The sequence below is a fragment of the Anolis carolinensis genome, chromosome 1 (genome assembly GCF_035594765.1).
Source record: "Anolis carolinensis isolate JA03-04 chromosome 1, rAnoCar3.1.pri, whole genome shotgun sequence".
NCBI lineage: Eukaryota > Metazoa > Chordata > Lepidosauria > Squamata > Dactyloidae > Anolis > Anolis carolinensis.
In genome coordinates, this window is record NC_085841.1 from 99,352,960 (window position 1) to 99,369,943 (window position 16,984).

Sequence of the window (16,984 nt, forward strand, 5' to 3'; positions counted from 1 at the left end):
AGCAGCACAGCACGGGCTCTGCTAGGCCCAAGGCGCACCTGGTGAAAGGCGGGGAAATGGCAGGGCCCCGCCCCATTCGCCTCTGATGCAGAGGAAGCAAGGCAAAGCAAGGCAGCGCCGCGCTGCCTGCTGCTTTTCCTCGTGCAGGCGCTCGCGCTTGCTCACCCCAAAAGGCCTCGCCTAGGCACGTGATGAGGAGGAGAGGAGGAGGAGAAAGCGGAAGAGGGGGTGGGACTCGTGGAGGACTTTGCCCTCTCTTCCGAGTCCTCCACGTTTCCTGGCATGGCCGGTTAGAGCGGCAGCAGAAGAGGAGTGTGGCCGCCTTTTCCAGGCTCTTCTGCCACTGCTGCCGCCCGCCCTCCCTCGCTCACTCACAGAATTGCGTTCCTTCTTCCCTGGCAGAGGCAGCCAGAGCCACATGCGCAGCCCTGAGGAGGAGAAGCAGCAGCAATGGAGTAAATAAATAATTAATAAATAATAATTTTTCCCACGATAAGCGAACCGCAAAGTAGCAGGGGAACACTGTAGATGGGCAGTCAGTGTGTGAGAATTGGATGAAACCTGTCCTTGCTATTACAGTGAAAAGCTATACTCAAAGGACTTCCTTTCTCCTTTGTGAACTAAAATGTGAGTGATGGTGGGTAAGTTAACAATTCTAAAATATTTCTCTTATCAGGGAAACGGAAATTCAGAATAATACAAACAACATTTTCTATCTTGTTTGTCCAGAAAGTGGTACAGGTTGAGCATCCCTTGTCCGGAATTCTGAAATACTCCAAAATTGTCCACATGCGAGGCTGAAATAGTGACACCTTTGCTTTCTCATGACTCAATGTACATAAACCTTGTTTCATGCACATAATTGTTTTAAAATATTATGTATAAAATTACTGTCATGTTTATATATAGAGAGAGATAGATATATGTGCTTTTGGAGAGTAACTACTTTATATTTCTTTCCTGTTGCTCCCTCTAATATCTATCCTCTAGACTACACCACTTTTTTATGACCCTGTTCGCTGTGGTTTTATTTTTATGTCTTTCTCACCCCGAGTTTTAACTTAATGTTCATGTGGCCCGCCCTTGTTTTTATTGTTTCCTTGATTTTGCATTGTAATGGATATTATTATTTATTGTATTGTTCACTGTATTGTGATGTGTTGTTCTTTTATATGCTGTTTATATTGTATTGTTCTGGGCATGGCCCCATGTAAGCCACCCCAAGTCCCCGTTGGGGAGATGGTGGCGGGGTATAAATAAAGTTTTATTATTATTACTAGCTGTGCCCGGCCATGCGTTGCTGTGCCAAAGTGGTGGTGGTATTGATTAAAAATTGTTGTGTAATTTTTATTTGACGTTATTTGTATTTTTTAAATTAATTTTATTGTAAGTTGTCTTTTTATTTATTATATTTTATTATTTTCTTGTATTATTTTTAGTTATTTTCTGTTATTATAGTATTTTATTGTATTAATTTTTAGTGTTTTAAATTATTTTTTAGTGTTTTTTATTATTTTTTTATTGGGTTGCTAGGAGACCAAGTTAGAGGAGCTTAGCCTTCTAACTGGCAGCAATTGGATAAAAGCAATTATTCCTCTCTCTCTAGTTAGGACTTTATTTTTCTTTTCTTTTTGTTGTATCAACCTAGAGGCGTGGATGATGGGTTGTGTTGTCAAATTTCGAGGTTGGGGGGCCTGTAGTTTTGTTGTTTTGTGGGTCGCCGTGATGCCATCACTCCTTTATATATATATAGATAGATTATTATTATTATTATTATTATTATTATTATTATTATTATTATAATATAGATATAGTGTTATATATTCCGTCTGTTGTCCCACATCTCCAAGATATCTCATTATGTAATTTCAAATATTCCAAAATCAAATAAATACATCTGAAATCCAAAACGCTTCTGGTTCCAAGCATTTCAGATAAGGCATACTCAACCTGTATTACTATGCCAGTACCACTTTGCACTTCCAGCTCAGGGTGAATTCAATGGCAGTTTCCTTGCCAATGTTCTGGACATTTAAATAAGCCCAAAACAAACCATAAGACATTTGATATCTCTTTTTTATCACTCCAATTAACACATTCAGCTGTCTACAATGTCTCTGCTCTCTTAAAAAAACCTTTTGTCTTTAGGTAAGTACTTTAGGGAGACTTTAATATAATAATATGTCTCCAAGCTAGAAACCATTATTTTGTTTAGGAGCCATTATTCTGATTAAGATCTCCTAAACACCTGCCCCTCCAAAATAAGCAGTATAATCCAATGCATCCAGGAGAAAGCCTTAATGTACCTATATGTAAGGGCTATGATATTCATGTTTGACCTTTTGTAAAATCAGTTTGTCTAGCTTCTTGTTTAATCTGTATTTTCTATGAATTGTCATGTTTATTCATTTATTCAATATATTTTCACTTATTTTCAGTTTGCAAACTAAATCTGAAAGTGAGTGACAGAAGGGAAAATTATAATAAAGACAAGGAAGGAGACAAATGATAATATTAGAAGAGATATGTCTAGCACAGAAATAGCATTAAAAGAAACCAAAATATAAAATAGTTTTGGGCATGGACACAACATTCATTCATGTTTGGTGAATATAATATCTTGACAGGATGTCTGAAATTTAAGACACCTATCTTTTAGAAGCACATTGTATGGATTTGGTCACATCCATTAAAGAGATACTTTCAATGTTATCACTTGTCCCACTCCTGAACGCAACATGTATAGAGTAAGGGCTTTTGTTGCCAGTTGTAATATTTTGAGTGATATATCAAATTTTGTTTGGTAGAAGTATAGGAGGGAGGGGACCTTCTCAGTTGTGCTTTCTGCCAAGAGACTAAGCTGGCCTCCTCTTTATTCTCCTTTTGGTAAGCAAAATACCTCCTTTTTCAGATGAACCTTCAGCATTTGAGCTCGATCACTGTTGAAGGGCTTTTAACTAATAAGTTTGTATTGCATTTGTTTACTGTTTTGATTTGGTTTGGTTTGTTTCTATTGTTTATTATGGCATTGAATGTTTGCCATCTTTTGTTGGAAGCCACCCTGAGTCTGCCTGGGGAGATAGGCCGGGCTATAAATAATAAAAATAATAATAATAATAATAATAATAATAATAATAATAATAATTTATTAACTGGCTAGGCTCTGTTATAGACCGCAGTAGGTTTGAGGAACCAAACACACACACACAGATTTTTTCAGTGTTTGTGTATTTCACTTGAGGGAGAGTATGTGCAAATGCAGATATAGGAAGGTAATTTTTTTCCAGATACGGGCTGAAGACAGATGTTCATCAAGATTAAAACTTGACATCACTGTATGGATCCAACAGTGAGTAAATAAGGCTGAAACACTGCAGTTATTAAAAGCCTTTTCATTTCTGTGAGCTCCCCAAACTGTAATATATGCCAGTATTGATAAAGCTGAGGTTGTGTGATTTGCACCAATGTAGCACTTTTGAAAACCTTTTCATTTCTATTAGAAAAAATCATTTCAAGACAATGCTTGAGTTGTTTATTCACTCTGATCAGGAAGTTTTCTCTCTGTGGTTTTGTTTGTACGCACAAAACCAGCTTTGCTACTGTCTGCTCTGTGCCTTTGTTAACATTATTGAGGATGCAGATTGTATGGAGTTGCTCTGTGGACAGCAGCCAAATAGAAATTAGGCTGGAATTCCTGTATCTGCTTCCCATAGGAGAGGCAGAGTCAACATATGGCCATCACTTGTAGTTGCCACCAACAGAATTGGGTAGGTTTTTTTTTTCCGTGTCAGGAGCAACTGGAGTTGCTTCTGGAGTGAGAGAATTGGCCGTCTGCAAGGACGTTGCCCAGGGAACGCCCGGATGTTTTGATGTTTTACCATCCTTGTGGGAGGCTTCTCTCATGTCCTCGCATGGAGCTGAAGCTGAAAGAGGGAGCTCATCCGCGCTCTCTCCGGGTGGGATTCGAACCTGGCAGCTTTCAGGTCAGCAATCCAACCTTCAAGTCATGAGGCTTTTATCCCCTAGGCCACCGGAGGCTCCAGGATTGGGTAGTGACCCTGAAGGATTTAGATTTTGTATATTTTGGAGTTATCGGATCTCCTCTTCAGCTGCATATTGATTCTTAAACACATCTGCATTATATCATTTTAATTTAGGAGAACATGAGGCTGCAAAATCCTGCCAGTAACTTTAAGAGTTTGACCTAATTTTTTGCAGTGAAAAGAAGCTTAATGAAGTTGGACAGCTGGACTTCTCTCCCAAATGCTGTTGCCAAATATTGCAACTTTTGCTAATATTGTTTTGCATTTACATGCTGTAATGCAGAGGTAGCGTTGCAAATGTTCTTATAATGTATTAAGGATCAAATGCATTGTTAAGTCATGCTTTTGTTTGCCTTTGTGTATAAGACTTTGTTTCCAAAAGTAGTTCTGGATTCATGTAAGGCCAAAAAATAAGATGTGGCATCATCAAGAGTCTGTGCTGATTAGATTTAAAGAGAACTGTAGTCTTTAATAGTAACAATAATGACGAAGATGTTAATAGCTACTAAAATATTATTACCCAAACTCTGCATTTGGGTGTGAGAGATTAAGGTATCTATCTGACTGAAATTAATGGGAACTAGACTGTGTGTGGAGGAGGAACCTTAGGAAAGAATATAATGTGAAGAGGAGTTCTTTTTCTCTTTAATTTTCACACCTCTTCACAGGTTCTCTGAATGAGAGGAGCTATAGAACAAATGCACAGTTGTTGCCAGCTTTGTTCACTTAAGCAATCATTACTGGCAAGCTGAAATCTGTAATGCAATTTCTTGTTCCTAACACTGGAGCCTGAATGGCAAAATGAACAAAAGCAGTTATGTGTGATAGGAGAACAAGGGGGAGGGGATGCTTTCATCATTACACTTAAATCACCACATGCTAATAGTAAAAGGGGGACAGTCAATAAGAGGATTTATTTTTGGAATAGCTGCTGTGACATTCAAATAAGGAACAGAACACACAGCAGTGGATTTCTAGTTTTGTATGCACGCATATGGTCTCTGTGGTGCATTGTAAAAATTGGTAGATGTACTGCAAAATTTGATAAAGAAAGCAATACAATCACTTCCTCTTTCAATAGTATAGTGACTTGGTTATGATAAAAAGTTAATAAATTAATCCCTAAATCAGAACATGCAAAAGGTGAATGGATTAACTGCTGAATCTTTAGAGCTGGGGATGTTTATTGTTTTTCGTCATACCTAAGGACAGAGAGGCTAACATTGGAAATGCAGGTTATACAGTACACACTGCTTTGTCCTCCAACAGTGTGGAATAGCTGAAAACCCCTGAAAGAGCAGCTGAGGGCTTCTCCTGTGCACACAACAGACACACAACACACACCAGAAACTGCTGCCTGAAGCAGCTGCTTCACTGCCACATGGTTGTGCCAGTCCTGGTTACAGTAATACAGTTTCAGGGAATATGCTGGTATGTCATTATGTTCCTCATAAAACAATATATATACTGCCACTGGGGTATTTTATTTATCATGTCAGAATTGAGACTACAGTTATAATGTGTATGTATGTATGTTTGTGTGTGTGTGTGTCTGTGTACAAACAAAGTTAAAAACTTGGCATGATACTAAATTTCCTTTGGCCAGTAGCTGGCCACTTGAAGTGCCTCTGGTGTCACTGTATGTGGCAAGGCTCAGGCTGCATTGTAGTAGGTGGTCTGTGGTTTGCTCTTCTTCACTCTCGCATGCCACTGAGGTTTTGGACTTTAAAAGCCACTATCTAATTTCCTATCTGACATCTTGATTCACATGAATGGACAAAGATCTCCATATTACGTAAGTAAAGTGTTATGGAAACCTTCAGAAAGAGTATGTATTTTAGAGAAGGTCTTTGAATAAGAAGATAACTACCAGTAGAAATCTACAGAAGGCCAGGGTACCTTTCAGGTCAGGGGGAGAGGGGGAAGATTTCTACAAAGAGCAGGCCTGCACAACATTTGGCCTGGGGGCCAGACGCAACCATCACAAGGCTTTGGCTCAGCCCACAGACGCTCTAAGCCTTAGAGGAGAAAGCCACACGCAGCGCTACAGCAGAGTAGCAATTGGAGCCTGTCATTCCCCCCTCGAAGTGTTTTATCTCTATGCATGTCCTTTCTCTATGTATCTACATTACCAAACTCACCTGTGGCAAAGAGGGCGTTACCAGACAGGACATGGGAAGTGCTGGTCTCAGGGAGGTTGTTGGACTCAATTTGGAGTAGTGGGGAGCATTAATTAAATTTTAAGGAGTATCAGACCATTTTTCAGGGGTGCGGGGTAGAATCTTGGGCTCCAGGTTATGTTAAAGTTTAGCATTTGATTGGCCATGTTCAAGGGAGAAGGAGGTGGTAAAGTAGAAGTGTCTCAATTCTCGCCTCTGCCACTCTTGCTTTTGCTTTGCCTCTCGGTTGCCGCTGCTGTGTCCTTCTCAACCTGCGGCAAAACCGCCAGCTCCACATCCTTCATTTCTTTTGTTTATGAGTGAGAAACTTAACTTCACTATGGAGTTGTTGAGGGGTCGTCATGACAAAGCTAACTTTCTCCCTCACAAGTGGGTAAAATGAATGGCGCAAAATTCGTGGTTTTCTTCTCCTCTGGAGGAGGAGACAACAGAGACAACTCAGAGGCAAAGAGAAAAGAAGGGCAGTGGAGGCAAGAACTGAGGCATTTCTTCTTTTCTTCAGAAAAGGATTGCAACCTGCCACCAGGTGGAGGAGAGGCGAAGAAATCGAGACTGGGTTGCTTTGAGTTTTCCGGGCTGTATGGCCATGCTCCAGAAGCATTCTCTCCTGAAGTTTCACCCACATCTATGGCAGGCATCCTAAGAGGTTGTGAGGTTTGTTTGGAAACCAGGCAAGTGGGGTTTATATATCTCTGGAATATCCAGGGTGGGAGAAAGAACTCTTGTCCATTTGAGGCAGGTGAATGTTGAAATAGATCACCTTGATTAGCATTGAATACCCTTGCAACTTCAAAGCCTGGCTGCTTCCTGCCTGGGGGAATCCTTTGTTGGGAGGTGATTAGCTGGCCCTGATTGTTTCTCGTCTGGAATTCCCCTGTTTTTGAGTGTTGTTCTTATTTAATGTCCTGATTTTAAAGTTTTTAAGACTGATAGCCAGATTTTGTTCATTTTCATGATTTCCTCCTTTCTGTTGAAATTGTCCACATGCTTGTGGATATCACTAGTTCCTCTGTGTAGTCTGACATAGTAGTTGTTAGAGTGGTCCAGCATTTCTGTGTTCTCAAATAGTATGCTGTGTCCAGGTTCTTTAAGTTCCTTAAATGCTCTCTTACGGCTGACTTTTTTTATACATACGGTATAAAACCAATACACATTAAAACTGTGCATAATTTATAGTTTAAAAATCATCTGGATAGACCTGTTTGGCACACATAATGTCAATCACCTTCTAAGAATTAAAAGTCTAAACAACGCAATTTTTTCTCTGGAACCGGAAAACTCACAGCAACCCAAAGCAACCTTTTCTCTGAAACCACAAAAGGTAGTTTTAAAATGTCACTGAGTTCTAACTAGGATAGATTGTTTTTCATGGTTCTGGAGTTTAGACTGCTGTCTCTTCTTCACATCTGTTTGAAGTGCCAACTGAAAGATACCACCTTTTCCCATAACGAACATGTCCAAATATTAAGATATGAGTCTCATGTCTCATTTTGTATTTCTTTATCGTTTGAAGCAAAGCAGTTGTTTCCTGGAAGCAGGGCCTTTTCGGTATGCCACCCAATCTTTATAATTCCTTCCTTGCATTCCTGCATTTTTATTGGTTTAATATTTGCTGAATGGAGCAAAGGAGCTTGGATTTCCTGTGGCCAGTTCTGAATCTTGTCATGGACATGCATCCCATTATTGTCAATTAAATTAGCAGTGCCATTATCTTGAACATATAATGTTTACAGTGTTTCCCAGATTATATTGACAACTGTGGGAAAATGCAAACTTACGTATTGAAATAAAGCATAGCTTGTCATTTTAGTGGCATGGCCTCCTTCCTATAGGGAAGGCAGCTATAATATTGTTGTTGTTTATTCGTTCAGTCGCTTCCAACTCTTCGTGACCTCATGGACCAGCTCACACCACAGCTACATTTATTACTGAAAGCTATTTAAAAAAATTTTTTTTCATTTTTTAAAGCAAAAAAAAAATCCTCCAAGGGGTAGCGATGAAATTATTTTGTCACTATTGAGGCAAGTGTTGGGAAGATCTTTGGATCTGCAGGATTTAAAACATCTTTATTCCCTTATCATTCCCAAAGATTGGGCCCCTAAGTACTACCAGAATAGAACTGGCATGGATATTTTCAGATGAATTATATCAACAGAAGAGGGAAGGAAAAGCAATGAATAAAAATCTCCTAATTTATCTGTTTTAAGTTAGCATATCTTGGGAAATGAGAATTCCTTGGCCCTTCAACCTTCCACCCCCTGAATTTTAGGGTTGAGAGGTGGTTGTCATATTCATGTTTTATATTTATAATCAGGAGAATGGGAAACAGTGCTGCTGTCACAATTGCTTATTACAGTCTCGCTCACTAGTGAGAAGAGTGTGTGAGAACTTCACCTTCCTGTGTCCCAATCATCTGGTGAATGGACCACCTGGCAGCTGCTGGGTAAAGTACGGGAGGGGGAATCATGCATATATACGAGTGCATACATAACTAAGTAGGTGATATTGAATATGAACCAATTTTATTATTCATAAATATTTCTTGGGGATGATAAGTGATGGCTGGCAACCTTCACTCTAACATTATGCAATTATGTTAATATAGCGAGTGAGAAATGCTTCTTTCAACCACCACCACATTTATATAATATATACAAATATATATGTTCATGCAGATATGTGTATGTTTTGGACGATATGCATACAAAACCTGTTTATGCTTGTAGATTGGCTTCTGTAGATCGTATGGCTAATAGTTGAAAAACTTTTCCACCAGCAATTTACAACAACCTTTAATTATTCCTGTAAAAACACCATGAAGTTAAGTAATCAGAAGTGAGTGTTAATGCTTTTGAGTTTTAAAAAAACGGAACAGAAGTGCTTTTTAAATATTGTTTGATATCATAAGGAGGGGTACGTGTTTGGACGTTGCATTCTACATTTCCTTTTCTCAAGAAATACTGTTTGGCTGATGATGGTATATTTTTCCACTTTGAATAATTGTTGGCCTTTATAAAAATGTAACATACTGAACACATTCCAGATTCAGGATCAGATTAAAAAATGTTCATTTTAGAGACAGGTATTTCTGAATACTAATTTTGCAAAAAAAGATAGAAAAGTGCATCTGAGAAACTTTTTAAAGGCAACATGGATGCTATTCACAAGGAATGAAAAGCGATATTAGTAATGCATCTAGAGATATATCCAGATGTCGCACCAGGTTTCTTGCACTCCTCTCTTCAGGACTTCTTGATGGATTCATGATTAAAGGTGATGATATGCTTTATATTTGTGAAACTGCCACTCCGGAAGTACCTTAGTATTTGCCAGTCTTGGCATACCTTATAAACCTACATGCTCAATAACACTAGACTTTTTAATATTTAGGGCAAGGTTGTAATCAGGCACAGCGATTTTTCTTGCATAATTAAAACTCCCAGAATTCCTTACTGTTGGATATGCAACTTTGTGTGGCTACACAACTTTTAGTCTTGATTTAGGGCATTTTGTGGCCTAAATGTGTTTTCCCGAAACAGGATCAATATATTTAATAACTGAGATTTAGATAAGTGCTGACTTTTAAGGTTCCATTCATTCAGTTAGGTCTGCACTAATTGAAACTAACAATTCAGCCTGTGTATGTATGTAAATTCAGCTACGTTCTGTCTACTAGTAGGAGTTATTTAACTGTCTAAGCAGGAAGGGGCAATTCATAACACATTAATTTACACCGTTGTTCGTACCTATTGCATCAACAGGAATTGATAATTCAAAATTTCTCCAGGTCTAAATTCGTCAAAGCCACCAAATCCCACCAGATCTTTGAAGCAGCGCAAATTCAAAGATCACTGCTAATGGATGTCATGTGCTGTAGGTTATATTTCAGAGAAAGGACCTGAGTATTCTTTGCCTAAGAAAACCCTATAAAATTCAGGGGGTCACCATAAATCAACAAACAATTTGAAGGCACATATTATCAGAGTGTTAGGATATCAGAACTGAAATCCGAACATACAACATTAGTGAGGGAACCCCACCAGCATTTTTGTGGTGCACAAGACTACATAACTAATTTTTTTTGCTTTGTCTGCATTAAGACAGAATGTGTGTTTCAATGTAGATTTTTTTAAAATTTCCATTTTAATTTATTTACTATATTTATACCCTGCCCTTCTCACCCCGAAGGGGACTCAGAGCAGCTTACAAGTGGCAACAATTCAATGCCACATATTTTTATAAATAGATTTCCTCTTTCGGATCCCCATCTGCAACTTTCCAATCTCCAATTGCAACTGTTAGGACCAATTAAAAAGTTCCCATCAACCTGCGGTGAGATAATGTTTTATATATGTAAACATTAAGAGCATTTCTACTTTGGAAAAAAAATCCCAAGGGAAAAATTAAAATATGCGGGTTTCATCTCATGGGATTCACAGATGTTTTGTACTATTAAACAAGATTTCAAGTCCACATGTTGTAAAGTCATTAAATAGCCCATTTTAGTGCTTTCAAATAATAATGATGATCATAATAATACAATAATAATACAAATCTTTATTTTAAAAAATAATTAGATGAACCCTTTAGAACAGTGGTTCTCAACCTGTGGCTCCCCAGATGTTTTGGCCTTCAACTCCCACAAAGCCTAACAGCTGGTAAACTGGCTGGGATTTCTGAGAGTTGGAGGCCTAAACACCTGGGGACTCACAGGTTGAGAACCACTGCTTTTGTAATCCAATTGATATGATTAGAAAGATCTTAAAAATAAAAATAAACAGCAAAACCAGAAGCCCTGTAACTTAAAAGTTGTCAGTTTGCTGTTTTCTCCAATTGCTTTTTCCAGTGTTCAGCTGCTTTCTAAATTAAACTTGTCAGTTTTGGCATGGAAGAGCAAAACAGATGAAAAACTTTAATGTATTTGCTGAGTGGGGAAGTATATAGCTATTTTTTGTGCTCTGGAAGCCTTCTGAGGAATTTAGTTCTGCTTAATGTTTTAATGAAGTACAGATATTTATTTTTTCATACAATCTTAACTAGCTTTAGGATTCCAAAATCACTTGAGGTTCACATAATTTGCAGACTATTAAAAGAAGCATGTTGCGAGCTAATTAACATTTTTATCAAATAAAAATGAATTCCTATAGACCAGTGGTTCTCAACTTGGGGTTCCCAGATGTTTTTGGCCTTCAACTCCCAGAAATCCTAACAGCTGGTAAACTGGCTGGGATTTCTGAGAATTGTAGGCCAAAAACATCTGGGGACCCCAGGTTGAGAACAACTGCTATAGACCTTCAGAAGTCTATTTAGAGAGCACATTAACTAGTTTGCATTGTGTTTCAAAAGTTAACCTTCTGATAGAATTTCAGACTGATTGGATATCAATAAGCAATTTAATTGATTCCTTATCTTGAATCCTGTTAGTCACACAACATCACAGTTGTGTGACTAACAAATAAAGATCAGTGACAGAAAATTATAGATTGATATCTATCTGACTTTATAAATAATCCCAAATAGAGTTGACAATAAATTAGTCTTTAAGATACTCAAAGGGCTTGTCTACACAGGCCCTATACCCCAAATTGGATCAGAAGTTAAACTTGGATGTTCATTACATCGCCAGGGACTTCCAGACCTTAATGTGAGGGTAAACCAGGTTAACCAAATTTAACTCCACGTCACACAATGTTGGAGAATGCTCCAGGGTTTTGATGAAACTCTGGAAGAGCCATCCACTTTGAAGTATTGACAGCATAAATCACTCCAATCCAAACCGGTCCACTGTCTACATGGGCCAGTGCCACCATCCCCTTTTCAAGCTTGTCTCATCCCCCGCTATAAGCCACGGCAGATGGCAATGGAGCTCCAGAGACATCAGCAAAGGCAATCCTCATGGCCAGGGATGCTGGAGTAACATTAATTGCTATATACTACTGTTGGAAGTACCTAGAGACCTGTATCCTTTTAACTAGGCATCTTTGTGTGACTACGTACTATAGATGTCATTTACATGGATGATAAATCATATATGATATCTGTATCCTTTGTTTGTATTATTTAAAGGGAAATTCACTCCTGAAAGAGTTATCATGGGGAAAAGGCATCTCCACTGAAGCTTTCTCACCAATCCTTATTTCCACAACAAGCCAATTTTTTTTGGAAATCCAATTATCGCAGGGACAGAAAGTGAGAGGAAATCTTCTGAACAGGCACAGGCAGCAAAACAAACACCACCCTCTGTGATCCAAAGATAACACACACACACACACACACACACACACACACACACACATATAGTGTCTGGAGTTACACTTAAAAATGTACCTGTTCCAACTTACCAAGAAATTCAACTTAGAAACAAACCTACAGAACCTATCTTGTTTGTAAGTTGGGGATTGCCTATATACTGAATCAAATGACTTGAAACAATGTATTTGGTTACTGGTCTATCGATTTCCTCATTCAGTATGCTCTCAATCCAATTCCTCAATTAGGGAGAAAGCAAGCTCAAGATATGGGCAAGTGTTCCTTAAATTCTGTAAACTAGTACATATCCTACATTTTTTTCCTCCGTGTCAGGAGCACCTTGAGAAACTGCAAGTTGCTGATGGTGTGAGAGAATTGGCCGTCTGCAAGGATGTTGCCCAGGGGACGCCTGGATGTTTGATGTTTTGCCATCCTGTGGGAGGCTTCTCTCATGTCTCTGCATGGGGACCTAGAGCTGACAGACGGGAGCTCACCCCACTCCCCGGATTTGAACTGTCAACCTTTCGGTCAGCAGTCCTGCCAGCACAAGGGTTTAACCCACTGCTGTACTGGGGGCTCCATATCCTACATGCAGGTGTTGTACTTTAGTGATACAATCAGCTCTCTAGGAACAGAGGACTTCCATGAAAGTAAAAAAAAAAACCATGAATAAAGAAATGCTTTAAAAAATCTCAGAAAACACTTACCTAGGAATTTCTAGGTCTTTCAGTACAACTGAATGGTCAGCTTCCACTGAAAGCTGTTCATAGAATTGCACTGGATAACTTAGAGCAGTGTTTCTCAAACTCTGCTATTCCAGATGTTTTGGACTTCAAGTCCCACAATTCCTAACAGCTGATAAGCTGGCAGGGAGCTGAAGTTCAAAACACCTGGAGGAGCAGAGTTTAAGAAACTCTGAGAGATTCCTAGAGAGATGTGCACTCTGAAATCTCTAGGTCCTCTAGCACAGTGGTTCTCAACCTGGGGTCCTCAGATGTGTTTGGCCTTCAACACCCAGAAATCCTAACAGCTTGTAAACTGCCTGGGATTTCTGGGAGTTGTGGGCCAAAAACAGGTGGGGACCCCAGGTTGAGAACCACATCTCTAGCATGACTGTAGTAATTGACCATAAAACCACCTTGGGGAACCTAGAGATTCATAGATGGAACATTTATAATCAAATCTGCTTCAGTCAAAAATGCAGAGAGATGACTGTATACCGTACTACTTTGGTGATACTTGTGTTTGTGTTTGAAATCGGTTTGATTTCAAAAAGTAGATGGCACTTCCAGCCAGATTTGCAAATAGCAAATCCCCCTATGCATGGATTTTGTGTTTTAAAAAAAGGCAGAGAAAGAGATATTTTACTGCATTCAGAAAATGGCTTGGTTAATTCTGACCTTTCTCTGACCAAAGCTGAACCTTATTGTGTCCACGAGTATATCCCTGGGAGCAAAGCACTGCTTGTTTCCTCTCCCAGTCTCTTTCTACCCATTTATCTCTCTTGCTACTCTAACATGAACAGTGAAATGAGGGAAGGGAGGGATTGCCCTTTTCCATATCTAGGGTCTTGCTGGGCTACTATAGACATACTAAAAATGTCCTTTTCCCAACACAGCTGTCATCTGTCAGAGTTGAAAAGGAGACTTCGTTTCTTTAAAAGCTTGTAGAGTAAAGCCTCTGCCATTACAGTTTCTAACTGAAGAAATACACAGCTTGGCAACATCACAGATCATTTGACTGTACCTCCCTACTCAGTTTTGCCCTTTAGTCTCAGATCCAGTGATTAAAGGGGGAGGACACAAATATCCATCTGTCATTGAAGCTTTAGCTACGCTACCAATTAAATCAATTAAAAATGGCAACCCTAGAGAGAATTAATTCAGAGGTTTCTTATTGCTAATGGGCAGAACGCCAAAACAAAATAATACTGAAGACATGAGCTACCAAATATAGTTGCCTAGTAACATACCAGTGGTTGTACAAAGAATACAGTATTAAGTATAGCAATAACTTTAAAGCACAGTTTAAATTGCTCTTCTATAGGTAGGTCAGAAGACATTTTTATATGGGCTAATGCATATTTATAGGTAAAATCCTTATTTTAAATTCAAAGTCTGATTGGGTAACATCATAGACTTTACTAACATAGACTTCTATGGCAGAATCTGACTAACAGACTGATAAGAGTAAAAAATGCCAAATTGTGAAGGTTCAGGAAAAACTGTTTTGTTTTACTTTTAGTCACAATCTAGATAGAATGAGGCACCAGTTGGAATGTTATAGAACACAAAGGTTGTTGCAAGTGTAACAGAAAGTGTGGCAAGGTGTAGAAGAGACAAAGAAAATTTTCACATGCTTACCAAGTGAGTTTTAGTCTCTCTTTGTGTTAGCACGCAGGTGTGAAAGAATTGCAGAGTTGTAATTGTGCTTGCATTAGATTTGTGGCAATTTTTCTGCTTTTTTATTTGTTTCATGAGGCAAGAGTCATTTTTTTGTCACCAATCCCTGCTCCATTTCTCAACCACTACTTTCTATTTAGGAATGGCTTTTAAAGCATTTAAAATCCATATAGTATATCTGGAAGTATATCTGCAATTTCTGTTAAGAGATGCTGTTCCAGTACCTAATTGCACTTCCTTTATTATGACTTTTGACCTAGCACACATTCATGCGTTTTCAGGTGTCCCCATCCCACTTTAAAGATTTATCTTGATGCAGTGGCTTGAGCTTCCAACTATGACTCTAGAACGAAACCAGAGTTTTGATCCCCACTCAGCCATAGAAATCCACTGGGTAGCCTTGGGCAAGTCCCACATTATTAGCTTCAGAGGAAGACAAAGACAAATGTCACCAAGAAAACCCCATGATACTTATGGTCTTAGGGTCACCATAAGTCAGAAATCTCTTGAAGGCACACAACAACATCCTACTTTAGTCACTGATGAAGTCAAGGGAAACCTTTGTTAGTTTTATCAGACAAGGCTTTCCTGTTTCAAAAAAATTGTAAATGCGTATACACTGGTTTAAACAGCAATTAAAACAGGAAGTATTTAAGTAGATGTGGATAAAAGTTACAAAACTTACCTTGATGTAGTCATTTCCATTGGACACCAGAGTGTGGTGAAGGAAATGGCAGTGGGCTGGACAGGAAATTATACAGAATTGGAAATTAGTTATGTTCAGTCTGAATTTCACCAGTCATGTCATATTAGAATCAGATTGCAGGATGGCATGGACCAAAAACAAGGTAGGCAAGGAATGCAAGTGGCATCGTCTGCATATTAAAGGCAGTGCGGTGGGTTCCGAAGGGGGCTGGCAATGTGTGTTACCTGAAGCAGGAAGTAATTCTTGGGTAATCACTAAAGCACTTGAATATGTTTGGGTCATTCTGTCCATGGACTCAGATGAGAAACAAACAAAAGGAAGATACAATCATTGCAGACAAGAAAAAGCAATAATCAGAGATTAACTAGTGTCAAATATTAACAGTAAATACTGGGTGGCTATGTGTCAACTGATAGTGAGACTTCATGAATTAAGGAACCAGTGGGATTAAGGAAGTAAACCATGGTGATTGTCTTAAAGTCAGCTACAGAGAGCCTCCAACCCCTGGCCGTAATATGGCGCCAGTGAAGGCCAGCAAATATGTAGGGAATACACTAAGTTATGCAAGAGAATATTCTGTACACAGTTGAATGCAATGATACTGATTTGAATAGGCAGCAGAAACTAGTTTGGCAATTATTCAGCTTTGTGTTTTACTGTGGCATATATCTAGAGCAGGGGTCCAAACTAAGGCCCGGGGGCCGGATGCGGCCCTCCAAGGTCATTTACCTGGCCCCCGCCCTCAGTTTTATAATATAATATTTTTATATCAGTTTTAATAATATAATATATTGTATATACATATAATATTGATAATAATCTTACGTTATAAGAAAAAATGGAAATCAAAGATACAGAATGGGGGACGCCTGGCTTGACAGCAGTGTGTGCGAAAAAGACCTTGGAGTCCTTGTGGATAACAAGTTAAACATGAGCCAACAATGTGATGCGGCAGCTAAAAAAGCCAATGGGATTCTGGCCTGCATCAATAGGGGAATAGCATCTAGATCCAGGGAAGTCATGCTCCCCCTCTATTCTATTCTGCCTTGGTCAGACCACACCTGGAATCACACTGTGTCCAATTCTGGGCACCGCAGTTGAAGGGAGATGTTGAAAGGCTGGAAAGCGTCCAGAGGAGGGCAACTAAAATGATTAAGGGTCTGGAGAACAAGCCCTATGAGGAGCGGCTTAAAGAGCTGGGCATGTTTAGCCTGCAGAAGAGAAGGCTGAGAAGAGACATGATAGCCATGTACAAATACGTGAAGGGAAGTCCTAGGGAGGAGGGAGCAAGCTTGTTTTTTGCTGCCCTGCAGACTAGGACACAATGGCAGAATGGCTTCAAACTACAGGAAAGCAGATTCCACCTGAACATCAGGAAGAACTTCCTCACTGTGAGAAGGGCTG

General features: G+C 39.1%; 1 protein-coding gene across 5 annotated transcripts in view; it reads left to right on the top strand.

Moving 5' to 3' along the window:
* Positions 1-16,984, top strand: part of fyn (FYN proto-oncogene, Src family tyrosine kinase) — a 149,010-nt gene that overhangs the window by 18,035 nt on the left and 113,991 nt on the right. The window contains exon 2 of one of the 5 annotated variants that reach the window (XM_062979959.1): positions 6,726-6,894. The exons of the other annotated variants lie outside the window; for them this stretch is intronic. The gene's annotated coding sequence lies outside the window, so the exon portion shown is untranslated. The remainder of the gene's footprint in view (positions 1-6,725; positions 6,895-16,984) is intronic. 5 annotated transcript variants of the gene reach the window in all.